This window comes from Stigmatopora nigra, unplaced genomic scaffold (genome assembly GCF_051989575.1).
Source record: "Stigmatopora nigra isolate UIUO_SnigA unplaced genomic scaffold, RoL_Snig_1.1 HiC_scaffold_24, whole genome shotgun sequence".
Taxonomy (NCBI): domain Eukaryota; kingdom Metazoa; phylum Chordata; class Actinopteri; order Syngnathiformes; family Syngnathidae; genus Stigmatopora; species Stigmatopora nigra.
Window position 1 is genome coordinate 2,227,561 of NW_027551603.1, and position 20,002 is coordinate 2,247,562.

A 20,002-nucleotide genomic window follows, 5' to 3' on the forward strand; every position below is an offset into this window, starting at 1 on the left:
GATGGACACCCATGAAATGTCGAAAAAGATGCGGGGTATGATGCTCACAGCACTTGGTATTCCCAAGCGGTCTCCCAATCAGGTACTAACCAGGCCGAACCATGCTTGGCTTCCGTGATCGGACGAGATCGGGCCTTTTCAGGGTGGTATGGCCGTGAGCGGTACGGCACCAGCAGATGGACACCCATGAAATGTCAAAAAAGATGCGGGGTATGATGCTCACAGCACCTGGTATTCCCAAGCGGTCTCCCAATCAGGTACTAACCAGGCCGAACCATGCTTGGTTTCCGAGTTTGGACGAGATCGGGCCTTTTCAGGGTGGTATGGCCGTGGGCGGTACTGCTCTTGCAGATGGACACCCATGAAATGTCGAAAAAGATGCGGGGTATGATGCTCACGGTACCTGGTATTCCCAAGCGGTCTCCCAATCAGGTACTAACCAGGCCGAGCCATGCTTGGCTTCCGAGATCGGATGAAATCGGTCCTTTTCAGGGTGGTATGGCCGTAAGCAGTACTGCTCTTGCAGATGGACACCCATGAAATGTCGAAAAAGATGCGGTTTATGATGCTCACAGCACCTGGTATTCCCAAGCGGTCTCCCAATCAGGTACTAAACAGGCCGAACTATGCTTGGCTTCCGAGATCGGATGAGATCGGGCCTTTTCAGGGTGGTATGGCCGTGAGCGGTACTGCACTAGCAGATGGACACCCATGAAATGTCGAAAAAGATGCGGGGTATGATGCTCACAGCACCTGGTATTCCCAAGCGGTCTCCCAATCAGGTACTAACCAGGCCGAACCATGCTTGGCTTCCGAGATCGGGCGAGATCGGGCCTTTTCTGGGTGGTATGGCCGTGAGCGGTACTGCTCTTGCAGATGGACACCCATGAAATGTCGAAAAAGATGCGGGGTATGATGCTCACAGCACCTGGTATTCCCAAGCGGTCTCCCAATCAGGTACTAAACAGGCCGAACCATGCTTGGCTTCCAAGATCGGACGAGATAGGGCCTTTTCAGGGTGGTATGGCCGTGAGCGGTACTGTTCCTGCAGATGGACACCCATGAAATGTCGAAAAAGATGCGGGGTATGATGCTCACAGCACCTGGTATTCCCAAGCGGTCTCCCAATCAGGTACGAACCAGGCCGAACCTTGCTTGGCTTCTGAGATCGGACGAGATCGGGCCTTTTCAGGGTGGTATGGCCGCGAGTAGTACTGCGCCTGCAGATGGACACCCATGAAATGTCGAAAAAGATGCGGGGTATGATGCTCACAGCACCTGGTATTCCCAAGGGGCCTCCCAATCAGGTACTAACCAGGCCGAACCATGCTTGGCTTCCGAGATCGGACGAGATTGGGCCTTTTCAGGGTGGTATGGCCGGGGGCGGTACTGCACTAGCAGATGGACACCCATGAAATGTCGAAAAAGGTGCGGGGTATGATGCTCACAGCATCTGGTATTCCCAAGCGGTCTCCCAATCAGGTACTAACCAGGCCGAACCATGCTTGGCTTCCGAGATCAGACGAGATCGGGCCTTTTCAGGGTGGTATGGCCGTGAGCGGTACTGCACCAGCAGATGGACACCCATGAAATGTCGAAAAAGATGCTGGGTATGATGCTCACAGCACCTGGTATTCCCAAGCGGTCTCCCAATCAGGTACTAACCAGGCCGAACAATGCTTGGCTTCCGAGATCAGAGGAGATCGGGCCTTTTCAGGGTGGTATGGCCGTGAGCGGTACTGCTCTTGCAGATGGACACCCATGAAATGTCGAAAAAGATGCGGGGTATGATGCTCACAGCACCTGGTATTCCCAAGTGGTCTCCCAATCAGGTACTAACCAGGCCGAACCATGCTTGGCTTCCGAGATCGGACGAGATCGGGCCTTTTCGGGGTGGTATGGCCGTGAGCGGTACTGCACTAGCAGATGGACACCCATGAAATGTCGAAAAAGATGCGGGGTATGATGCGATCCGAGATCGGACGAGATCGGGCCTTTTCAGGGTGGTATGGCCGTAAGCAGTACTGCTCTTGCAGATGGACACCCATGAAATGTCGAAAAAGATGCGGGGTATGATGCTCACAGCACTTGGTATTCCCAAGCGGTCTCCCAATCAGGTACTAACCAGGCCGAACCATGCTTGGCTTCCGTGATCGGACGAGATCGGGCCTTTTCAGGGTGGTATGGCCGTGAGCGGTACGGCACCAGCAGATGGACACCCATGAAATGTCAAAAAAGATGCGGGGTATGATGCTCACAGCACCTGGTATTCCCAAGCGGTCTCCCAATCAGGTACTAACCAGGCCGAACCATGCTTGGTTTCCGAGTTTGGACGAGATCGGGCCTTTTCAGGGTGGTATGGCCGTGAGCGGTACTGCTCTTGCAGATGGACACCCATGAAATGTCGAAAAAGATGCGGGGTATGATGCTCACGGTACCTGGTATTCCCAAGCGGTCTCCCAATCAGGTACTAACCAGGCCGAGCCATGCTTGGCTTCCGAGATCGGACGAAATCGGTCCTTTTCAGGGTGGTATGGCCGTAAGCAGTGCTGCTCTTGCAGATGGACACCCATGAAATGTCGAAAAAGATGCGGTTTATGATGCTCACAGCACCTGGTATTCCCAAGCGGTCTCCCAATCAGGTACTAAACAGGCCGAACTATGCTTGGCTTCCGAGATCGGATGAGATCGGGCCTTTTCAGGGTGGTATGGCCGTGAGCGGTACTGCACTAGCAGATGGACACCAATGAAATGTCGAAAAAGATGCGGGGTATGATGCTCACATCACCTGGTATTCCCAAGCGGTCTCCCAATCAGGTACTAACCAGGCCGAACCATGCTTGGCTTCCGAGATCGGGCGAGATCGGGCCTTTTCTGGGTGGTATGGCCGTGAGCGGTACTGCTCTTGCAGATGGACACCCATGAAATGTCGAAAAAGATGCGGGGTATGATGCTCACAGCACCTGGTATTCCCAAGCGGTCTCCCAATCAGGTACTAAACAGGCCGAACCATGCTTGGCTTCCAAGATCGGACGAGATAGGGCCTTTTCAGGGTGGTATGGCCGTGAGCGGTACTGTTCCTGCAGATGGACACCCATGAAATGTCGAAAAAGATGCGGGGTATGATGCTCACAGCACCTGGTATTCCCAAGCGGTCTCCCAATCAGGTACGAACAAGGCCGAACCTTGCTTGGCTTCTGAGATCGGACGAGATCGGGCCTTTTCAGGGTGGTATGGCCGCGAGTGGTACTGCGCCTGCAGATGGACACCCATGAAATGTCGAAAAAGATGCGGGGTATGATGCTCACAGCACCTGGTATTCCCAAGGGGCCTCCCAATCAGGTACTAACCAGGCCGAACCATGCTTGGCTTCCGAGATCGGACGAGATTGGGCCTTTTCAGGGTGGTATGGCCGGGGGCGGTACTGCACTAGCAGATGGACACCCATGAAATGTCGAAAAAGGTGCGGGGTATGATGCTCACAGCATCTGGTATTCCCAAGCGGTCTCCCAATCAGGTACTAACCAGGCCGAACCATGCTTGGCTTCCGAGATCAGACGAGATCGGGCCTTTTCAGGGTGGTATGGCCGTGAGCGGTACTGCACCAGCAGATGGACACCCATGAAATGTCGAAAAAGATGCTGGGTATGATGCTCACAGCACCTGGTATTCCCAAGCGGTCTCCCAATCAGGTACTAACCAGGCCGAACAATGCTTGGCTTCCGAGATCAGAGGAGATCGGGCCTTTTCAGGGTGGTATGGCCGTGAGCGGTACTGCTCTTGCAGATGGACACCCATGAAATATCGAAAAAGATGCGGGGTATGATGCTCACAGCACCTGGTATTCCCAAGTGGTCTCCCAATCAGGTACTAACCAGGCCGAACCATGCTTGGCTTCCGAGATCGGACGAGATCGGGCCTTTTCGGGGTGGTATGGCCGTGAGCGGTACTGCACTAGCAGATGGACACCCATGAAATGTCGAAAAAGATGCGGGGTATGATGCTCACAGCACCTGGTATTCCCAAGCGGTCTCCCAATCAGGTACTAACCAGGCCGAACCATGCTTGGCTTCCGAGATCGGACGAGATCGGGCCTTTTCAGGGTGGTATGGCCGTAAGCAGTACTGCTCTTGCAGATGGACACCCATGAAATGTCGAAAAAGATGCGGGGTATGATGCTCACAGCACTTGGTATTCCCAAGCGGTCTCCCAATCAGGTACTAAACGGGCCGAACCATGCTTGGCTGCCGAGACAGGACGAGATCGGGCCTTTTCAGGGTGGTATGGCCGTGAGCGGTACTGCACTAGCAGATGGACACCCATGAAATGTCGAAAAAGATGCGGGGTATGATGCTCACAGCACTTGGTATTCCCAAGCGGTCTCCCAATCAGGTACTAACCAGGCCGAACCATGCTTGGCTTCCGAGATCGGGCGAGATCGGGCCTTTTCAGGGTGGTATGGCCGTGAGCGGTACTGCTCTTGCAGATGGACACCCATGAAATGTCGAAAAAGATGCGGGGTATGATGCTCACAGCACCTGGTATTCCCAAGCGGTCTCCCAATCAGGTACTAACCAGGCCGAACCATGCTTGGCTGCCGAGATCGGACGAGATCGGGCCTTTTCAGGGTGGTATGGCCGTCAGCGGTACTGCTCTTGCAGATGGACACCCATGAAATGTCGAAAAAGATGCGGGGTATGATGCTCACAGCACCTGGCATCCCCAAGCGGTCTCCCAATCAGGTGCTAACCAGGCCGAACCATGCTTGGCTTCCGAGGTCGGACGAGATCGGGCCTTTTCAGGGTGGTATGGCCGTGAGCGGTACTGCTCCTGCAGATGGACACCCATGAAATTTCGAAAAAGATGCGGGGTATGATAATCACAGCACCTGGTATTCCCAAGCGGTCTCCCAATCAGGTACTAAACAGGCCGCCCATGCTTGGCTTCCGGGATCAAGAGGGATCGGGCCTTTTCAGGGTGGTATGGCCGTAAGCAGTACTGCTCTTGCAGATGGACACCCATGAAATGTCGAAAAAGATGCGGTTTATGATGCTCACAGCACCTGGTATTCCCAAGCGGTCTCCCAATCAGGTACTAAACAGGCCGAACTATGCTTGGCTTCCGAGATCGGACGAGATCGGGCCTTTTCAGGGTGGTATGGCCGTGAGCGGTACTGCTCTTGCAGATGGACACCCATGAAATGTCGAAAAAGATGCGGGGTATGATGCTCACAGCACCTGGTATTCCCAAGCGGTCTCCCAATCAGGTACTAACCAGGCCGAACCATGCTTGGCTTCCGAGATCGGACGAGATCGGGCCTTTTCAGGGTGGTATGGCCGTAAGCAGTGCTGCTCTTGCAGATGGACACTCATGAAATGTCGAAAAAGATGCGGGGTATGATGCTCACAGCACCTGGTGTTCCCAAGCGGTCTCCCAATCAGGTACTAAACAGGCCGAACCATGCTTGGCTTCCGAGATTGGACGAGATCGGGTCTTTCAGGGTGGTATGGCCGTGAGCGGTACTGCTCTTGCAGATGGACACCCATGAAATGTCGAAAAAGATGCGGGGTATGATGCTCACAGCACCTGGTATTCCCAAGCGGTCTCCCAATCAGGTACTAACCAGGCCAAACCATGCTTGGCTTCCGGGATCAAAAGGGATCGGGCCTTTTCAGGGTGGTATGGCCGTAAGCAGTACTGCTCTTGCAGATGGACACCCATGAAATGTCGAAAAAGATGCGGGGCATGGTTCTCACAGAACCTGGTATTCCCAAGCGGTCTCCCAATCAGATACTAAACAGGCCGAACGATGCTTGGCTTCCGAGATCGGGCGAGATCAGGCCTTTTCAGGGTGGTATGGCTGTGAGCGGTACTGTTCATGCAGATGGACACCCATGAAATGTCGAAAAAGATGCGGGGTATGATGCTCACAGCACCTTGAATCCCAAGATCGGACGAGATCGGACGAGATCGGGCCTTTTCAGGGTGGTATGGCCGTGAGCGGTACTGCACTAGCAGATGGACACCCATGAAATGTCGATAAAGATGCGGGGTATGATGCTCACAGCACCTGGTATTCCCAAGCAGTCTCCCAATCAGGTACTAACCAGGCCGAACCATGCTTGGCTTCCAAGATCGGGCGAGATCGGGCCTTTTCAGGGTGGTATGGCCGTGAGCGATACTGCACTTGCAGATGGACACCCATGAAATGTCGAAAAAGATGCGGGGTATGATGCTCACAGCACCTGGTATTCCGAAGCGGTCTCCCAATCAGGTACTAACCAGGCCGAACAATGCTTGGCTGCCGAGATCGGACGAGATCGGACGAGATCGGGCCTTATCAGGGTGGTATGGCCGTGAGCGGTACTGCTCTTGCAGATGGACACCCATGAAATGTCGAAAAAGATGCGGGGTATGATGCTCACAGAACCTGGTATTCCCAAGCGGTCTCCCAATCAGGTACTAACCAGGCCGAACCATGCTTGGCTGCCGAGATCGGACGAGATCGGGCGAGATCAGGCCTCATCAGGGTGGTATGGCCGTGAGCGGTACTGCTCTTGCAGATGGACACCAATGAAATGTCGAAAAAGATGCGGGGCGTGATGCTCACAGCACCTGGTATTCCCAAGCGGTCTCCCAATCAGGTACTAACCAGGCCGAACCATGCTTGGCTGCCGAGAACGGACGAGATCGGGCCTTTTCAGGTTGGTATGGCCGTGAGCGGTACTACTCTTGCAGATGGACACCCATGAAATGTCGAAAAAGATGCGGGGTATGATGCTCACAGCACCTGGTATTCCCAAGCGGTCTCCCAATCAGGTACTAAACAGGTCGAACCATGCTTGGCTTCCGAGATCGGACGAGATCGGGCCTTTTCAGGGTGGTATGGCCGTGAGCTGTACTGCTCTTGCAGATGGACACCCATGAAATGTCGAAAATGATGCGGGGTATGATGCTCACAGCACCTGGTATTCCCAAGCGGTCTCCCAATCAGGTACTAAACAGGCCGAACCATGCTTGGCTTCCGAGATCGGACGAGATCGGGTCTTTCAGGGTGGTATGGCCGTGAGCGGTATTGCTTTTGCAGATGGACACCCATGAAATGTCGAAAAAGATGCGGGGCATGGTTCTCACAGAACCTGGTATGCCCAAGCGGTCTCCCAATCAGATACTAACCAGGCCGAACCATGCTTGGCTTCCAAGATCGGACGAGATCGGACGAGATCGGGCCTTTTCAGGGTGGTATGGCCGTGAGCGGTACTGCTCTTGCAGATGGACACCCATGAAATGTCGAAAAAGATGCGGGGCATGGTTCTCACAGCACCTGGTATTCCCAAGCGGTCTCCCAATCAGGTACTAAACAGGCCGAACAATGCTTGGCTTCCGAGATCGGGCGAGATCAGGCCTTTTCAGGGTGGTATGGCTGTGAGCGGTACTGTTCATGCAGATGGACACCCATGAAATGTCGAAAAAGATGCGGGGTATGATGCTCACAGCACCTGGTATTCCCAAGCGGTCTCCCAATCAGGTCCTAAACAGGCCGAACAATGTTTGGCTTCCGAGATTGGACGAGATCGGGCCTTTTCAGGGTGGTATGGCCGTAAGCGGTACTGCTCTCGCAGATGGACACCCATGAAATGTCGAAAAAGATGCGGGGCATGGTTCTCACAGCACCTGGTATTCCCAAGCGGTCTCCCAATCAGGTACTAACCATGCCGAACCATGCTTGGCTGCCGAGATCGGACGAGGTCGGGTGAGATCGGGCCTTTTCAGGGTGGTATGGCCGTGAGTGGTACTGCTCTTGCAGATGGACACCCATGAAATGTCGAAAAAGATGCGGGGTATGATGCTCACAGCACCTGGTATTCCCAAGCGGTCTCCCAATCAGGTACTAAACAGGCCGAACCATGCTTGGCTGCCGAGATCGGACGAGATCGGGCCTTTTCAGGGTGGTATGGCCGTGAGCGGTACTGCTTTAGCAGATGGACACCCATGAAATGTCGAAAAAGATGCAGGGTATGATGCTCACAGCACCTGGTATTCCCAAGCGGTCTCCCAATCAGGTACTAACCAGGCCGAACCATGCTTGGCTGCCGAGATCGGACGAGATCGGACGAGAACGGGCCTTTTCAGGGTGGTATGGCCGTCAGCGGTACTGCTCTTGCAGATGGACACCCATGAAATGTCGAAAAAGATGCGGGGTATGATGCTCACAGCACCTGGTATTCCCAAGCGGTCTCCCAATCAGGTACTAACCAGGCCGAACCATGCTTGGCTGCCGAGATCGGACGAGATCGGACGAGATCGTGCCTTTTCAGGGTGGTATGGCCGTCAGCGGTACTGCTCTTGCAGATGGACACCCATGAAATGTCGAAAAAGATGCGGGGTATGATGCTCACAGCACCTGGTATTCCCAAGCGGTCTCCCAATCAGGTACTAACCAGGCCGAACCATGCTTGGCTTCCGAGGTCGGGCGAGATCGGGCCTTTTCAGGGTGGTATGGCCGTGAGCGGTACTGCTCTTGCAGATGGACACCCATGAAATTTCGAAAAAGATGCGGGGTATGATAATCACAGCACCTGGTATTCCCAAGCGGTCTCCCAATCAGGTACTAACCAGGCCGAATCATGCTTGGCTTCCGAGATCAGGCGAGATCGGGCCTTTTCAGGGTGGTATGGCCGTGAGCGGTACTGCACTAGCAGATGGACACCCATGAAATGTCGAAAAAGATGCGGGGTATGATGCTCACAGAACCTGGTATTCCCAAACGGTCTCCCAATCAGGTACTAAACAGGCCGAACCATGCTTGGCTTCCGAGATTGGACGAGATCGGGCCTTTTCAGGGTGGTATGGCCGTGAGCGGTACTGCACTAGCAGATGGACACCCATGAAATGTCGAAAAAGATGCGGGGTATGATGCTCACAGCACCTGGTATTCCCAAGCGGTCTCCCAATCAGGTACTAAACAGGCCGAACCATGCTTGGCTTCCGAGATCGGACGAGATCGGGCCTTTTCAGGGTGGTATGGCCGTGAGCGGTACTGCATTAGCAGATGGACACCCATGAAATGTCGAAAAAGATGCGGGGTATGATGCTCACAGCACCTGGTATTCCCAAGCGGTCTCCCAATCAGGTACTAACCAGGCCGAACCATGCTTGGCTGCCGAGATCGAGCGAGATCGGGCCTTTTCAGGGTGGTATGGCCGTGAGCGGTACTGCTCCTGCAGATGGACTTCCATGAAATGTCGAAAAAGATGCGGGGTATGATGCTCAGAGCACCTGGTATTCCCAAGCGGTCTCCCAATCAGGTACTAACCAGGCCGAACCATGCTTGGCTTCCGAGATTGGACGAGATCAGGCCTTTTCAGGGTGGTATGGCCGTGAGCGGTACTGCCCTAGCAGATGGACACCCATGAAATGTCGAAAAACATGCGGGGTATGATGCTCACAGCACCTGGTATTCCCAAGCGGTCTCCCATTCAGGTACTAAACAGGCTGAACCATGCTTGGCTTCCGAGATCGGACGAGATCGGGCCTTTTCAGGGTGGTATGGCCGTGAGCAGTACTGCACTAGCAGATGGACACCCATGAAATGTCGAAAAACATGCGGGGTATGATGCTCACAGCACCTGGTATTCCCAAGCGGTCTCCCATTCAGGTACTAAACAGGCTGAACCATGCTTGGCTTCCGAGATCGGGCGAGATCAGGCCTTTTCAGGGTGGTATGGCTGTGAGCGGTACTGTTCATGCAGATGGACACCCATGAAATGTCGAAAAAGATGCGGGGTATGATGCTCACAGCACCTGGTATTCCCAAGCGGTCTCCCAATCAGGTACTAAACAGGCCGAACAATGCTTGGCTTCCGAGATTGGACGAGATCGGGCCTTTTCAGGGTGGTATGGCCGTAAGCGGTACTGCTCTCGCAGATGGACACCCATGAAATGTCGAAAAAGATGCGGGGCATGGTTCTCACAGCACCTGGTATTCCCAAGCGGTCTCCCAATCAGGTACTAACCAGGCCGAACGATGCTTGGCTGCCGAGATCGGACGAGGTCGGGCGAGATCGGGCCTTTTCAGGGTGGTATGGCCGTGAGTGGTACTGCTCTTGCAGATGGACACCCATGAAATGTCGAAAAAGATGCGGGGTATGATGCTCACAGCACCTGGTATTCCCAAGCGGTCTCCCAATCAGGTACTAAACAGGCCGAACCATGCTTGGCTGCCGAGATCGGACGAGATCGGGCCTTTTCAGGGTGGTATGGCCGTGAGCGGTACTGCTTTAGCAGATGGACACCCATGAAATGTCGAAAAAGATGCAGGGTATGATGCTCACAGCACCTGGTATTCCCAAGCGGTCTCCCAATCAGGTACTAACCAGGCCGAACCATGCTTGGCTGCCGAGATCGGACGAGATCGGACGAGAACGGGCCTTTTCAGGGTGGTATGGCCGTCAGCGGTACTGCTCTTGCAGATGGACACCCATGAAATGTCGAAAAAGATGCGGGGTATGATGCTCACAGCACCTGGTATTCCCAAGCGGTCTCCCAATCAGGTACTAACCAGGCCGAACCATGCTTGGCTGCCGAGATCGGACGAGATCGGACGAGATCGTGCCTTTTCAGGGTGGTATGGCCGTCAGCGGTACTGCTCTTGCAGATGGACACCCATGAAATGTCGAAAAAGATGCGGGGTATGATGCTCACAGCACCTGGTATTCCCAAGCGGTCTCCCAATCAGGTACTAACCAGGCCGAACCATGCTTGGCTTCCGAGGTCGGGCGAGATCGGGCCTTTTCAGGGTGGTATGGCCGTGAGCGGTACTGCTCTTGCAGATGGACACCCATGAAATTTCGAAAAAGATGCGGGGTATGATAATCACAGCACCTGGTATTCCCAAGCGGTCTCCCAATCAGGTACTAACCAGGCCGAATCATGCTTGGCTTCCGAGATCGGGCGAGATCGGGCCTTTTCAGGGTGGTATGGCCGTGAGCGGTACTGCACTAGCAGATGGACACCCATGAAATGTCGAAAAAGATGCGGGGTATAATGCTCACAGAACCTGGTATTCCCAAACGGTCTCCCAATCAGGTACTAAACAGGCCGAACCATGCTTGGCTTCCGAGATTGGACGAGATCGGGCCTTTTCAGGGTGGTATGGCCGTGAGCGGTACTGCACTAGCAGATGGACACCCATGAAATGTCGAAAAAGATGTGGGGTATGATGCTCACAGCACCTGGTATTCCCAAGCGGTCTCCCAATCAGGTACTAAACAGGCCGAACCATGCTTGGCTTCCGAGATCGGACGAGATCGGGCCTTTTCAGGGTGGTATGGCCGTGAGCGGTACTGCATTAGCAGATGGACACCCATGAAATGTCGAAAAAGATGCGGGGTATGATGCTCACAGCACCTGGTATTCCCAAGCGGTCTCCCAATCAGGTACTAACCAGGCCGAACCTTGCTTGGCTGCCGAGATCGAGCGAGATCGGGCCTTTTCAGGGTGGTATGGCCATGAGCGGTACTGCTCCTGCAGATGGACTTCCATGAAATGTCGAAAAAGATGCGGGGTATGATGCTCAGAGCACCTGGTATTCCCAAGCGGTCTCCCAATCAGGTACTAACCAGGCCGAACCATGCTTGGCTTCCGAGATTGGACGAGATCGGGCCTTTTCAGGGTGGTATGGCCGTGAGCAGTACTGCACTAGCAGATGGACACCCATGAAATGTCGAAAATGATGCTGGGTATGATGCTCACAGCACCTGGTATTCCCAAGCGGTCTCCCAATCAGGTACTAACCAGGCCGAACCATGCTTGGCTGCCGAGATCGGGCGAGATCGGGCCTTTTCAGGGTGGTATGGCCGTGAGCGGTACTGCACTAGCAGATGGACACCCATGAAATGTCGAAAAAGATGCAGGGTATGATGCTCACAGCACCTGGTATTCCCAAGCGGTCTCCCAATCAGGTACTAACCAGGCCGAACCGTGCTTGGCTTCCGAGATCGGACGAGACCGGGCCTTTTCAGGGTGGTATGGCCGTGAACGGTACTGCTCTTGCAGATGGACACCCATGAAATGTCGAAAAAGATGCGGGGTATGATGCTCACAGCACCTGGTATTCCCAAGCGGTCTCCCAATCAGGTACTAACCAGGCCGAACCATGCTTGGCTTCCTAGATCGGACGAGATCGGACGAGATCGGGCCTTTTGAAAATGAAAATCAGACATAGGCATTGTCGTCATCATTGACTTGACAAAAAGCCTAGTAGTCATCATACCCTCAGCAGCGTATGACGAAATTGTATAGTGCTTCTCCACAAGTTCGTCTTCCCAGGCCAGACACATTTATGACATTTATTTATGACATATTCATACTTGTTAGCTCTCCGCCTTGAGCGCCATTTTCCGGCGACTACAAGTTGCCTCACCGATGCCAACAAGAATAAGATGGATCACTTACCTCTGTCTTTATACTTACCCTCCCTCAGTCATCCTGTGGAAGGTAGATCTGCACCAAACAACCTTCCTGTTTCTTCAATTCGACTTGACTTAATTTCATAGTAGGGATATGTGTAGTCGTCACGTCACGTGTTGCTGCAGGTTCAGAGACCTGATGGCAGTTGGGAAGAAGCTGTCCTTGAGCCTGTTTGTCCGTGCTTTGTAGGACCTGTAGCGTCTGCCAGATGGAAGCAACTGGAACAGGCCGTGTCCAGGGTGGTATGGGTCTCCAACAATGGACCCGGCTCTTCTGAGGTATCGGGGGTTGGCAATGTCTTCTAGCGATGGCAGAGAGCAGCCGACGATCTTCTGGGCAGTGTTTATCACTCTCTGTATGGCTTTTTTGTCTGCTGTCGTGCTTCCGGTATACCACACTGTGATGCCGTAAGTCAGGATGCTCTCCACAGTGGCTCTGTAGAAGGTTGCCAGAAGCTTGGTGACCAACTTGTCCCTTCTCAGTACCCTGAGGAAGTGGAGTCGTTTCTGGGCCTTCTTCACTAACACTGTGGTGTTTGTGGACCAGGAGAGCCTATCCGTGACGTGGACTCCCAGGAATTTGAACGATTGGACCCTGTCTACACATACTCCGTTAATGAGGAGTGGGGCCAGGTCTGTGCTGCGCTTGCGAAAGTCCAAGATTATTTCTTTAGTCTTTGCGGTATTCGGTACTGCACTAGAAGATGGACACCCATGAAATGTCGAAAAAGATGCGGGGTATGATGCTCACAGCACCTGGTATTCCCAAGCGGTCTCCCAATTAGGTACTAACCAGGCCGATCCATGTTTGGCTTCCGAGATCGGACGAGATCGGACGTGATCGGGCCTTTTCAGGGTGGTATGCCCGTGAGCGGTACTGCACTAGCAGATGGACACCCATGAAATGTCGAATAAGATGCGGGGTATGATGCTCACAGCATCTGGTATTCCCAAGCGGTCTCCCAATCAGGTACTAACCAGGCCAAACCATGCTTGGCTTCCTAGATCGGTCAAGATCGGGCCTTTTCAGGGTGGTATGGCCGTGAGCGGTACTACTTTTGCAGATGGACACCCATGAAATGTCGAAAAAGATGCGGGGTATGATGCTCACAGCACCTGGTATTCCCAAGCGGTCTCCCAATCAGGTACTTACCAGGCCGAACCATGCTTGGCTTCCGAGATCAGAGGAGATTGGGCCTTTTCAGGGTGGTATGGCCGTGAGCGGTATTACTCTTGCAGATGGACACCCATGAAATGTCGAAAAAGATGCGGGGCAAGATGCTCACAGCACCTGGTAATCCCAAGCGGTCTCCCAATCAGGTACTAAACAGGCGGAACCCTGCTTGGCTGCCGAGATCGGACGAGATCGGGCGAGATCGGGCCTTATCAGGGTGGTATTGCCGTGAGCGGTACTGCTCTTGCAGATGGACACCCATGAAATGTCGAAAAAGGTGCGGGGTATGATGCTCACAGCACCTGGTATTCCCAAGCGGTCTCCCAATCAGGTACTAACCAGGCCGAACCATGCTTGGCTGCCGAGAACGGACGAGATCGGGCGAGATCGGGCCTTTTCAGGGTGGTATGGCCGTGAGCGGTACTGCACTAGCAGATGGACACCCATGAAATGTCGAAAAAGATGCGGGGTATGATGCTCACAGCACCTGGTATTCCCAAGCGGTCTCCCAATCAGGTACTAACCAGGCCGAACCATGCTTGGCTTCCTAGATCGGACGAGATCGGGCCTTTTCAGGGTGGTATGGCCGTGAGCGGTACTGCTTTTGCAGATGGACACCCATGAAATGTCGAAAAAGATGCGGGGTATGATGCTCACAGCACCTGGTATTCCCAAGCGGTCTCCCAATCAGGTACTAACCAGGCCGAACCATGCTTGGCTGCCGAGATCGGACGAGATCGGGCGAGATCGGGCCTTATCAGGGTGGTATGGCCGAGAGCGGTACTGCTCTTGCAGATGGACACCCATGAAATGTCGAAAAAGATGCGGGGTCTGATGCTCACAGCACCTGGTAATCCCAAGCGGTCTCCCAATCAGGTACTAAACAGGCCGAACAATGCTTGGCTTCCGAGATCGGGCGAGATCGGGCCTTTTCAGGGTGGTATGGCCGTGAGCGGTACTGCTTTTGCAGATGGACACCCATGAAATGTCGAAAAAGATGCGGGGTATGATGCTCACAGCACCTGGTATTCCCAAGCGGTCTCCCAACCAGGTACTAACCAGGCCCAACCATGCTTGGCTTCCAAGATCGGACGAGATCGGGCCTTTTCAGGGTGGTATGGCCGTGAGCGGTACTGCACTAGCAGATGGACACCCATGAAATGTCGAAAAAGATGCTGGGTATGATGCTCACAGCACCTGGTATTCCCAAGCGGTTTCCCAATCAGGTACTAACCAGGCCGAACCATGCTTGGCTTCCGAGATCGGACGAGATCAGGCCTTTTCAGGGTGGTATGGCCGTGAGCGGTACTGCTCTTGCAGATGGACACCCATGAGCTAAAGTATTAATTCGACCTTCTACACCTGCTACCCAAATCAATTGGGATTTGACATTATTCAAAGTCAGTTGGAATATTCAGGTTATAAAAGAGGGGGGAAAAGGCAGGAATATATACAGCTATGTTTTACTTTTGTGCATTTCAGGCCAAATTGGTATTTGTCTTTGAGTCAGCAATAATAACAAAGGAGTAAAGTCAGCTTGATTGCAGTAAGACTTTTTGCACTCTATACACTCAATTTTCACATGTTGTTTTACTTCTGGACGCTGCAAATGGACTGCACATCTGTTGCATCGTGTGTGTATGTGTATTACCGTACTTTGAATTTTGATTTAAACCTTTACAACCCAACTACCTCAGATCAAGCAATTATAATGTAAAGTAGTAGATGTTTAAAAAAAGCACCAAATGCAAAAAGATAACAAAATAACAATACTAAATAGTCAAATAAGCAACTCCATTATTCTTTTAGAGAAAATATCTCAGCGGGGTCAAGTCATTCAATTCAAATCGACTGGTAATCAGATTCAATTAAAGACTAACTGATTGGGTGCAATGTTGTAGTGGCAGCACAATTAAATGAATTCACTGAATTTAAATGGGATTTATAAGTGTTTTCACATTTTATACTGTAAAACAAAAAATCCCATAGGATTTATGGTTAAACACTGGAGCTACAGAATTTTACCAGAAATTACATTCAATTGGTATAGCACTTCAATAACCACCAATTTATTGGAACACTATTGTAGATTTTTCATTTCACTGAAACTAAAATTATATTGCTCCACCACCACATGCACACACCCCTTTTTTACTGTATAACTCTAGCAACCACAAGTATTTTATTTTTATTTTTTTAAGAAGAAAATGACTGACTATTCTTCTGTCTGTTCAGATATCACTACTTTTACATGATAAGAGAAGTAATTTTTAAAGAAGGCTCAGCAAAATACCCAGCATTCAATAGTACTGGCATGCTGGATCTTGCAAACTACACTCCTCAACTGCACGGAAAAAAAATAGAAAAAAACAGTCATACATTGTCTGCAGTACTTTCCACTCATTCGCTTACACTTTGTACTCCATCCTTTCTACACAAAAAGCATCATCCCGCTGTTACAGAGTAAAGAAGGTTGCACAGAGTCCTTTTCTTGCTGTTCTGTCTCTTTAGAACAGAAGGACACTTTGCGCTTCACAGAATGCAAGTCTACAAGTACTGCTGCTTAGATGTGGTTGAATGTTAGGCCCCTAAGAAATACATGTGAAGCAACAGCAATGCTTTACAAGGTGTCTATTGTTTATATAAATAAACATAAAACAGGTTACGAAAACATGCTGTAAAATCCAAATCATATTTTATCATAGTTTCACATGCTTAAACTAATAGTAATTGTTTAGTATAAATGATCGTCATGTGAAAGACATTGTTTAGTATTCTTTCATTCATTCATTCTCTCAACCGCTTATCCTCACAAGGGTCACGGGGGGTGCTAAGGCCTATCCCAGCTATCTACGGGCACCAGGCGGGGGACAAAAGAATGAACATAATTTAAAGTAATTGCTCTACAGTTGTACTGCATACCGGAGGTCATTTAATTCATTCAGATCAAGAACCTCAAATAACATATCGGCTGGTATTGTTGGAGATGGAAATCCAACTCATTTTATCTCTGAGGGCTAGCTGCGAATGCACTTGCATTATGTCAGTAAAATTCTAGAAATCATAGCGAAAGGGTTATTTTTCAAGAAAATCTGTTCCCGAAAGACCGACAAATTGTCTTTATTTGATGCTCTTGTCAGGAGAGGTTGGATTGCCTTTCCTGGCATGACGTCACGATAACTATCAGCTGTCACTAATTACGTGATTAGATTATTTTTGGCGTCACTGGACAAGGTCCAAGTGGACATGGGGAAGCTGGAGCACCTCTTTGAGTCCAGGGCCAAAGAGACGCCATGGGCCAAGAAAGCGCCAGAGAGCAAAAAGTCCGAGATCCTGGTTCTGGACTCCAAGCGGAGCACCGCCATCAACATCGGGATGACGGTCCTGCCCGCCGTTCACGTCATCAAGAGCGCCATCCTCAACTTTGACCACTTTGCCATCAACAAGGAGGGTGTGGAGAAGATCCTGAGCATGACGCCCACAGAGGAGGAGAAGCAGAAGATCCGCGAGGCTCGCTCGGCCAATCCCGACGTTCCCCTGGGGACGGCCGAGGAATTCCTCTCGGGCCTGGCTTCCGTCAGCGCCTTGACCCCCCGCCTGCAGCTGTGGTCTTTCAAACTCAACTATGAGGCACTCGAGCAGGAGATCGCCGAGCCCCTGTTTGACCTGAAGTTGGGCATGGAGCAGCTGGCCGGCAACCGGACCTTCAAGAAGATCCTGGCCACGCTGCTGGCCGTGGGGAACTTCCTCAACGGGTGTCCTCCTCACCAGAATCTTCAGGCTCCCTCCATGGTGAATCAATTCCTCTGGGCATAGGCATAAGATAACTTGGGCGCTCTCTGGTGGTTGTACGCACCTGGGCATCATGATGAAACGGTAAAGGCTTCCCAGGGCGACGTGCATAGCAGTGGTGGGGCGTATGAGTACGCTGCGGCTCTAACTCTTCTACCAGCTGTGGCTCATCTCTAGAAATGATGTGCCTGAGAGCCCCGCACCACGGTGTGTCCATTACAAAATTCCTAAACGATTCTGAGGGGTTTCTTATACATTCCAAGCAGTCCGGTGTCTTCGAGGTGGATGGTTTGCGTCGCCGAGTGCGTCGGCGCGAGCGTGGGTGGCGCTCCGCTGGGTCCATAATGGTTGGATCGTGCTGTTACGATTTCGCCGCGTAGTGCGACGCGATCGTAGGGTAAGTTGAACCCAGATGCAGAGTCGCCGAAGTAATTGGAAAGGTGAGGCATTTCTGTAGCTCTTGTTGGTTGATTTAATAAACGGGGTAACATAACTTAAACAACTTGGCTTGACCACTCATTACAAACGAACTGAACATGCGGCGTGGCGTCAATGGAAACAGCAATTACTACGAGGATTAACAGGAAACGAAACCAGAACTTAACCAGTCGATCCAACCGCGTCCACAGAAAATCATAATGCTTAAATACCAAAAATAATCTAATCACGTAATTAGTGACAGCTGATAGTTATCGTGACGTCATGCCAGGAAAGGCAATCCAACCACTCCTGACAGCTCTGAGTGATTTTGGATCCTTTGTTTCTCCCCCAAGTAATGAGGACATGTTCTTTTTAAGATAGCTCTCCATCTAAGTCCTACTATAGGTCCAGTCTTGGTAAAAGGTGCATGATGACAACTGATCTATCTGAAATCCAGAATTTGATCTGGATTTCAGATAGATCACCCATGAAATGTCGAAAAAGATGCGGGGTATGATGCTCACAGCACCTGGTATTCCCAAGCGGTCTCCCAATCAGGTACTAACCAGGCCGTACCATGCTTGGCTTCCGAGATCGAATGAGATCGGGCCTTTTCAGGGTGGTATGGCCGTGAGCGGTACTGCTTTTGCAGATGGACACCCATGAAATGTCGAAAAAGATGCGGGGTATGATGCTCACAGCACCTGGTATTCCCAAGCGGTCTCCCAATCAGGTACTAACCAGGCCGAACCATGCTTGGCTTCCGAGATCGGACGAGATCGGGCCTTTTCAGGGTGGTATGGCCGTGAACGGTACTGCACTAGCAGATGGACACCCATGAAATGTCGAAAAAGATGCGGGGTATGGTTCTCACAGCACCTGGTATTCCCAAGCGGTCTCCCAATCTGGTACTAAACAAGTCTAACCATGCTTGGCTTCCGAGATCGGGCGAGATCGGGCCTTTTCAGGGTGGTATGGCCGTAAGCGGTACTGCTCTTGCAGATGGACACCCATGAGCTAAAGTATTAATTCGACCTTCTACACCTGCTACCCAAATCAATTGGGATTTGACATTATTCAAAGTCAGTTGGAATATTCAGGTTATAAAAGAGGGGGGAAAAGGCAGGAATATATACAGCTATGTTTTACTTTTGTGCATTTCAGGCCAAATTGGTATTTGTCTTTGAGTCAGCAATAATAACAAAGGAGTAAAGTCAGCTTGATTGCAGTAAGACATTTTGCACTCTATACACTCAATTTTCACATGTTGTTTTACTTCTGGACGCTGCAAATGGACTGCACATCTGTTGCATCGTGTGTATATATGTGTATTACCGTACTTTGAATTTTGATTTAAACCTTTACAACCCAACTACCTCAGATCAAGCAATTATAATGTAAAGTAGTAGATGTTTAAAAAAAGCACCAAATGCAAAAAGATAACAAAATAACAATACTAAATAGTCAAATAAGCAACTCCATTATTCTTTTAGAGAAAATATCTCAGCGGGGTCAAGTCATTCAATTCAAATCGACTGGTAATCAGATTCAATTAAAGACTAACTGATTGGGTGCAATGTTGTAGTGGCAGCACAACTAAATGAATTCACTGAATTTAAATGGGATTTATAAGTGTTTTCACATTTTATACTGTAAAACAAAAAATCACATAGGATTTATGGTTAAACACTGGAGCTACAGAATTTTACCAGAAATTACATTCAATTGGTATAGCACTTCAATAACCACCAATTTATTGGAACACTATTGTAGATTTTTCATTTCACTGAAACTAAAATTATATTGCTCCACCACCACATGCACACACCCCTTTTTTACTGTATAACTCTAGCAACCACAAGTATTTTATTTTTATTTTTTTAAGAAGAAAATGACTGACTATTCTTCTGTCTGTTCAGATATCACTACTTTTACATGATAAGAGAAGTAATTTTTAAAGAAGGCTCAGCAAAATACCCAGCATTCAATAGTACTGGCATGCTGGATCTTGCAAACTACACTCCTCAACTGCACGGAAAAAAAATAGAAAAAAACAGTCATACATTGTCTGCAGTACTTTCCACTCATTCGCTTACACTTTGTACTCCATCCTTTCTACACAAAAAGCATCATCCCGCTGTTACAG

General features: G+C 50.8%; 1 non-coding gene and 75 pseudogenes across 1 annotated transcript; all 76 read right to left on the bottom strand.

Annotated features, from left to right (window-relative positions):
* Positions 1–41: 41 nt before the first annotated feature.
* LOC144182292 (5S ribosomal RNA) lies at positions 42–160 on the bottom strand (annotated as a pseudogene).
* Positions 161–216: 56 nt separating this feature from the next.
* On the bottom strand, positions 217–335 carry LOC144190818 (5S ribosomal RNA; annotated as a pseudogene).
* A 56-nt stretch (positions 336–391) lies between these two features.
* On the bottom strand, positions 392–510 carry LOC144182284 (5S ribosomal RNA; annotated as a pseudogene).
* Positions 511–566: 56 nt separating this feature from the next.
* Positions 567–685, bottom strand: LOC144189460 (5S ribosomal RNA; annotated as a pseudogene).
* Positions 686–741: 56 nt separating this feature from the next.
* Positions 742–860, bottom strand: LOC144191079 (5S ribosomal RNA; annotated as a pseudogene).
* A 56-nt stretch (positions 861–916) lies between these two features.
* Positions 917–1,035, bottom strand: LOC144191453 (5S ribosomal RNA; annotated as a pseudogene).
* Positions 1,036–1,091: 56 nt separating this feature from the next.
* Positions 1,092–1,210, bottom strand: LOC144183663 (5S ribosomal RNA; annotated as a pseudogene).
* A 56-nt stretch (positions 1,211–1,266) lies between these two features.
* LOC144186008 (5S ribosomal RNA) lies at positions 1,267–1,385 on the bottom strand (annotated as a pseudogene).
* A 56-nt stretch (positions 1,386–1,441) lies between these two features.
* On the bottom strand, positions 1,442–1,560 carry LOC144189898 (5S ribosomal RNA; annotated as a pseudogene).
* A 56-nt stretch (positions 1,561–1,616) lies between these two features.
* LOC144190800 (5S ribosomal RNA) lies at positions 1,617–1,735 on the bottom strand (annotated as a pseudogene).
* A 56-nt stretch (positions 1,736–1,791) lies between these two features.
* Positions 1,792–1,910, bottom strand: LOC144188004 (5S ribosomal RNA; annotated as a pseudogene).
* Positions 1,911–2,076: 166 nt separating this feature from the next.
* Positions 2,077–2,195, bottom strand: LOC144182294 (5S ribosomal RNA; annotated as a pseudogene).
* Positions 2,196–2,251: 56 nt separating this feature from the next.
* LOC144188535 (5S ribosomal RNA) lies at positions 2,252–2,370 on the bottom strand (annotated as a pseudogene).
* Positions 2,371–2,426: 56 nt separating this feature from the next.
* On the bottom strand, positions 2,427–2,545 carry LOC144183105 (5S ribosomal RNA; annotated as a pseudogene).
* Positions 2,546–2,601: 56 nt separating this feature from the next.
* On the bottom strand, positions 2,602–2,720 carry LOC144189461 (5S ribosomal RNA; annotated as a pseudogene).
* A 56-nt stretch (positions 2,721–2,776) lies between these two features.
* LOC144183586 (5S ribosomal RNA) lies at positions 2,777–2,895 on the bottom strand (annotated as a pseudogene).
* Positions 2,896–2,951: 56 nt separating this feature from the next.
* On the bottom strand, positions 2,952–3,070 carry LOC144191454 (5S ribosomal RNA; annotated as a pseudogene).
* A 56-nt stretch (positions 3,071–3,126) lies between these two features.
* On the bottom strand, positions 3,127–3,245 carry LOC144186412 (5S ribosomal RNA; annotated as a pseudogene).
* A 56-nt stretch (positions 3,246–3,301) lies between these two features.
* LOC144186009 (5S ribosomal RNA) lies at positions 3,302–3,420 on the bottom strand (annotated as a pseudogene).
* A 56-nt stretch (positions 3,421–3,476) lies between these two features.
* LOC144189899 (5S ribosomal RNA) lies at positions 3,477–3,595 on the bottom strand (annotated as a pseudogene).
* A 56-nt stretch (positions 3,596–3,651) lies between these two features.
* LOC144190801 (5S ribosomal RNA) lies at positions 3,652–3,770 on the bottom strand (annotated as a pseudogene).
* Positions 3,771–3,826: 56 nt separating this feature from the next.
* LOC144188005 (5S ribosomal RNA) lies at positions 3,827–3,945 on the bottom strand (annotated as a pseudogene).
* A 56-nt stretch (positions 3,946–4,001) lies between these two features.
* LOC144184156 (5S ribosomal RNA) lies at positions 4,002–4,120 on the bottom strand (annotated as a pseudogene).
* A 56-nt stretch (positions 4,121–4,176) lies between these two features.
* On the bottom strand, positions 4,177–4,295 carry LOC144186807 (5S ribosomal RNA; annotated as a pseudogene).
* A 56-nt stretch (positions 4,296–4,351) lies between these two features.
* On the bottom strand, positions 4,352–4,470 carry LOC144191520 (5S ribosomal RNA; annotated as a pseudogene).
* Positions 4,471–4,526: 56 nt separating this feature from the next.
* LOC144189636 (5S ribosomal RNA) lies at positions 4,527–4,645 on the bottom strand (annotated as a pseudogene).
* Positions 4,646–4,701: 56 nt separating this feature from the next.
* Positions 4,702–4,820, bottom strand: LOC144184512 (5S ribosomal RNA; annotated as a pseudogene).
* Positions 4,821–5,050: 230 nt separating this feature from the next.
* Positions 5,051–5,169, bottom strand: LOC144190145 (5S ribosomal RNA; annotated as a pseudogene).
* Positions 5,170–5,225: 56 nt separating this feature from the next.
* Positions 5,226–5,344, bottom strand: LOC144184167 (5S ribosomal RNA; annotated as a pseudogene).
* A 56-nt stretch (positions 5,345–5,400) lies between these two features.
* On the bottom strand, positions 5,401–5,518 carry LOC144182843 (5S ribosomal RNA; annotated as a pseudogene).
* Positions 5,519–5,574: 56 nt separating this feature from the next.
* On the bottom strand, positions 5,575–5,693 carry LOC144190738 (5S ribosomal RNA; annotated as a pseudogene).
* A 365-nt stretch (positions 5,694–6,058) lies between these two features.
* LOC144182422 (5S ribosomal RNA) lies at positions 6,059–6,177 on the bottom strand (annotated as a pseudogene).
* Positions 6,178–6,233: 56 nt separating this feature from the next.
* Positions 6,234–6,362, bottom strand: LOC144186963 (5S ribosomal RNA; annotated as a pseudogene).
* Positions 6,363–6,418: 56 nt separating this feature from the next.
* Positions 6,419–6,547, bottom strand: LOC144185684 (5S ribosomal RNA; annotated as a pseudogene).
* Positions 6,548–6,603: 56 nt separating this feature from the next.
* Positions 6,604–6,722, bottom strand: LOC144182017 (5S ribosomal RNA; annotated as a pseudogene).
* Positions 6,723–6,778: 56 nt separating this feature from the next.
* LOC144189327 (5S ribosomal RNA) lies at positions 6,779–6,897 on the bottom strand (annotated as a pseudogene).
* Positions 6,898–6,953: 56 nt separating this feature from the next.
* On the bottom strand, positions 6,954–7,071 carry LOC144189593 (5S ribosomal RNA; annotated as a pseudogene).
* Positions 7,072–7,312: 241 nt separating this feature from the next.
* LOC144186293 (5S ribosomal RNA) lies at positions 7,313–7,431 on the bottom strand (annotated as a pseudogene).
* Positions 7,432–7,487: 56 nt separating this feature from the next.
* On the bottom strand, positions 7,488–7,606 carry LOC144187245 (5S ribosomal RNA; annotated as a pseudogene).
* Positions 7,607–7,662: 56 nt separating this feature from the next.
* LOC144186887 (5S ribosomal RNA) lies at positions 7,663–7,791 on the bottom strand (annotated as a pseudogene).
* Positions 7,792–7,847: 56 nt separating this feature from the next.
* LOC144188859 (5S ribosomal RNA) lies at positions 7,848–7,966 on the bottom strand (annotated as a pseudogene).
* Positions 7,967–8,022: 56 nt separating this feature from the next.
* Positions 8,023–8,151, bottom strand: LOC144185845 (5S ribosomal RNA; annotated as a pseudogene).
* A 56-nt stretch (positions 8,152–8,207) lies between these two features.
* Positions 8,208–8,336, bottom strand: LOC144185626 (5S ribosomal RNA; annotated as a pseudogene).
* Positions 8,337–8,392: 56 nt separating this feature from the next.
* On the bottom strand, positions 8,393–8,511 carry LOC144189517 (5S ribosomal RNA; annotated as a pseudogene).
* A 56-nt stretch (positions 8,512–8,567) lies between these two features.
* On the bottom strand, positions 8,568–8,686 carry LOC144184342 (5S ribosomal RNA; annotated as a pseudogene).
* A 56-nt stretch (positions 8,687–8,742) lies between these two features.
* LOC144184527 (5S ribosomal RNA) lies at positions 8,743–8,861 on the bottom strand (annotated as a pseudogene).
* Positions 8,862–8,917: 56 nt separating this feature from the next.
* LOC144187671 (5S ribosomal RNA) lies at positions 8,918–9,036 on the bottom strand (annotated as a pseudogene).
* A 56-nt stretch (positions 9,037–9,092) lies between these two features.
* LOC144190325 (5S ribosomal RNA) lies at positions 9,093–9,211 on the bottom strand (annotated as a pseudogene).
* Positions 9,212–9,267: 56 nt separating this feature from the next.
* LOC144184595 (5S ribosomal RNA) lies at positions 9,268–9,386 on the bottom strand (annotated as a pseudogene).
* A 56-nt stretch (positions 9,387–9,442) lies between these two features.
* On the bottom strand, positions 9,443–9,561 carry LOC144189809 (5S ribosomal RNA; annotated as a pseudogene).
* Positions 9,562–9,617: 56 nt separating this feature from the next.
* LOC144183901 (5S ribosomal RNA) lies at positions 9,618–9,736 on the bottom strand (annotated as a pseudogene).
* A 56-nt stretch (positions 9,737–9,792) lies between these two features.
* LOC144184398 (5S ribosomal RNA) lies at positions 9,793–9,911 on the bottom strand (annotated as a pseudogene).
* A 56-nt stretch (positions 9,912–9,967) lies between these two features.
* LOC144187051 (5S ribosomal RNA) lies at positions 9,968–10,096 on the bottom strand (annotated as a pseudogene).
* Positions 10,097–10,152: 56 nt separating this feature from the next.
* Positions 10,153–10,271, bottom strand: LOC144188860 (5S ribosomal RNA; annotated as a pseudogene).
* A 56-nt stretch (positions 10,272–10,327) lies between these two features.
* On the bottom strand, positions 10,328–10,456 carry LOC144185846 (5S ribosomal RNA; annotated as a pseudogene).
* A 56-nt stretch (positions 10,457–10,512) lies between these two features.
* On the bottom strand, positions 10,513–10,641 carry LOC144185627 (5S ribosomal RNA; annotated as a pseudogene).
* Positions 10,642–10,697: 56 nt separating this feature from the next.
* LOC144189518 (5S ribosomal RNA) lies at positions 10,698–10,816 on the bottom strand (annotated as a pseudogene).
* Positions 10,817–10,872: 56 nt separating this feature from the next.
* Positions 10,873–10,991, bottom strand: LOC144183875 (5S ribosomal RNA; annotated as a pseudogene).
* Positions 10,992–11,047: 56 nt separating this feature from the next.
* LOC144184529 (5S ribosomal RNA) lies at positions 11,048–11,166 on the bottom strand (annotated as a pseudogene).
* A 56-nt stretch (positions 11,167–11,222) lies between these two features.
* On the bottom strand, positions 11,223–11,341 carry LOC144187672 (5S ribosomal RNA; annotated as a pseudogene).
* Positions 11,342–11,397: 56 nt separating this feature from the next.
* On the bottom strand, positions 11,398–11,516 carry LOC144191207 (5S ribosomal RNA; annotated as a pseudogene).
* A 56-nt stretch (positions 11,517–11,572) lies between these two features.
* Positions 11,573–11,691, bottom strand: LOC144183050 (5S ribosomal RNA; annotated as a pseudogene).
* Positions 11,692–11,747: 56 nt separating this feature from the next.
* On the bottom strand, positions 11,748–11,866 carry LOC144189714 (5S ribosomal RNA; annotated as a pseudogene).
* A 56-nt stretch (positions 11,867–11,922) lies between these two features.
* On the bottom strand, positions 11,923–12,041 carry LOC144189034 (5S ribosomal RNA; annotated as a pseudogene).
* A 1,173-nt stretch (positions 12,042–13,214) lies between these two features.
* LOC144186447 (5S ribosomal RNA) lies at positions 13,215–13,343 on the bottom strand (annotated as a pseudogene).
* A 56-nt stretch (positions 13,344–13,399) lies between these two features.
* On the bottom strand, positions 13,400–13,518 carry LOC144186632 (5S ribosomal RNA; annotated as a pseudogene).
* A 56-nt stretch (positions 13,519–13,574) lies between these two features.
* On the bottom strand, positions 13,575–13,693 carry LOC144182010 (5S ribosomal RNA; annotated as a pseudogene).
* Positions 13,694–13,934: 241 nt separating this feature from the next.
* LOC144184352 (5S ribosomal RNA) lies at positions 13,935–14,063 on the bottom strand (annotated as a pseudogene).
* A 56-nt stretch (positions 14,064–14,119) lies between these two features.
* On the bottom strand, positions 14,120–14,238 carry LOC144190196 (5S ribosomal RNA; annotated as a pseudogene).
* Positions 14,239–14,294: 56 nt separating this feature from the next.
* Positions 14,295–14,423, bottom strand: LOC144184699 (5S ribosomal RNA; annotated as a pseudogene).
* Positions 14,424–14,479: 56 nt separating this feature from the next.
* On the bottom strand, positions 14,480–14,598 carry LOC144185789 (5S ribosomal RNA; annotated as a pseudogene).
* A 56-nt stretch (positions 14,599–14,654) lies between these two features.
* Positions 14,655–14,773, bottom strand: LOC144184337 (5S ribosomal RNA). The gene has a single exon (XR_013324777.1). It is a non-coding gene; the product is annotated as a 5S ribosomal RNA (ribosomal RNA).
* A 56-nt stretch (positions 14,774–14,829) lies between these two features.
* On the bottom strand, positions 14,830–14,948 carry LOC144189114 (5S ribosomal RNA; annotated as a pseudogene).
* A 3,425-nt stretch (positions 14,949–18,373) lies between these two features.
* LOC144181783 (5S ribosomal RNA) lies at positions 18,374–18,492 on the bottom strand (annotated as a pseudogene).
* Positions 18,493–18,548: 56 nt separating this feature from the next.
* Positions 18,549–18,667, bottom strand: LOC144185161 (5S ribosomal RNA; annotated as a pseudogene).
* Positions 18,668–18,723: 56 nt separating this feature from the next.
* On the bottom strand, positions 18,724–18,842 carry LOC144184361 (5S ribosomal RNA; annotated as a pseudogene).
* Between the last annotated feature and the right edge of the window lie 1,160 nt (positions 18,843–20,002).